The sequence below is a fragment of the Galeopterus variegatus genome, unplaced genomic scaffold, assembly GCF_000696425.1.
Source record: "Galeopterus variegatus unplaced genomic scaffold, G_variegatus-3.0.2 Scaffold37168, whole genome shotgun sequence".
NCBI lineage: Eukaryota > Metazoa > Chordata > Mammalia > Dermoptera > Cynocephalidae > Galeopterus > Galeopterus variegatus.
This window is the reverse complement of record NW_007763279.1, coordinates 3,715-5,453: the sequence shown is the minus strand read 5'-3', so window position 1 is coordinate 5,453 and position 1,739 is coordinate 3,715. Positions and strand designations below refer to the sequence as shown.

At 35.2% G+C, this 1,739-nt stretch overlaps 1 pseudogene; it reads left to right on the top strand.

Annotated features, from left to right (window-relative positions):
• The first annotated feature begins 272 nt into the window (after positions 1-272).
• Positions 273-1,208, top strand: LOC103584037 (annotated as a pseudogene).
• Positions 1,209-1,739: the final 531 nt, after the last annotated feature.

Below are 1,739 nucleotides of genomic sequence, written 5' to 3'. Positions count from 1 at the left end.
AGTCTAATGTTCTGAAATACACAAGGACCGACCGCGTTTTTGTTCTTCCCTTTTCAACGCCCTTCTTTTATTATTCCATTACCTCACATACAGTATCCACTTCATAATAGTGACAGTAGTAAATTCTAGCTCTTGAAATAATGTAATGGTTCAAATTAACACCACACTCTTTACAGATAGTCACTAAGCCTCTTCACATTTCCTTATTTTAATCTGCCTTCTGCAATTTTTTCTTCTCACTTCTCTGGCTCAACTTTTCTATTTTGTCCTAGGACCCAAGAAAATCAGACTTCTGGATACACCTTCATCCTCTTGGGCTTCTCAGAATATCCAGAATTCCAGGTGCCCCTCTTCCTGGTGTTCCTGGCCATCTATATAGTCACTGTGCTGGGGAACTTGGGCATGATTGCCATCATCAAGATCAATCCCAAACTCCACACCCCCATGTACTTTTTCCTTAGCCACTTGTCCTTTGTTGATTTCTGTTACTCTACAGTAGTTACACCCAAACTATTGAAGAACTTGGTTGTAGAAGACAGGACCATCTTCTTCACAGGATGCATCATGCAATTCTTCTTTGTATGCATATTCGTGGTGACAGAAACTTTCATGTTGGCGGTGATGGCCTATGACCAATTTGTGGCAGTTTGCAACCCCTTGCTCTACACAGTTGCTATGTCTCAGAAGCTTTGTTCCATTTTGATAGCTGTGGTATAAACTTGGAGTATAGTCTATTCCTTAACATATACATACTTTTTGTTGACCTTATCTTTTTGTGGGAGAAACTTCATAAATAACTTTGTGTGTGAGCATGCTGCCATTGTTGCTGTGTCCTGCTCTGACCCCTACATTAGCCAGATCATTTTAGTTTCTGCCACATTCAATGAAATAAGCAGCCTGATGATCATTCTTACTTCCTATGTTTTCATTTTTGTCACTGTCATGAAGATGCATTCAACTGGGGGGCACCAGAAAACCTTCTCCACATGTGCATCCCATCTAACCACCATTACTATATTCCATGGTACAATTCTTTTTCTCTATTGTGTTCCTAACTCCAAAAGTTCATGGCTCATGGTCAAGGTGGCTTCTGTGTTTTACACAGTGGTCATCCCCATGTTGAATCCCCTGATCTATAGCCTCAGGAACAGGAAGTGAAGGAAACAGTCAGTAAGTTAATCAGTTACACATTATGTCATAAAATATAACAATAGAAATACTTATTATTTAATTTTGAAAGAACCAGTGTAGTTGTTCAATAATAAATAAGTACATAATTTTGTGGTGACCTTCCAATTGACAGTAAAATATCTATTAATGCTAATGTTTAGTAATATAACTTTAAAATTACAAATATTATTAGGATGAAATCTCAGACCACTGAAACTAACTGTTTTATTTAGATGTTGTAATGCATAGGTTTTTGTGTTAGTATACATTACCATGTGATGGCCCACGCCATTTCAATTACATATAAAACATGATATATATATTATTCTGAGAATTTAAGGTTGATATTCATTTAAAATGCATCAATGAAACTACCATATTAACAAAACAAGGGAGAAAGTCATATGTTTATTTTAATATATGTAGTAAAGATATTTGATTAAATTTACATCATATATTAGGGTTCTCCACAGAAACAGAACTAATAGTATATATATATCTATATATCTATCTATCTATCTATCTATCTATATATATATTTATATCTATATCTATGGCTATAACTTGAT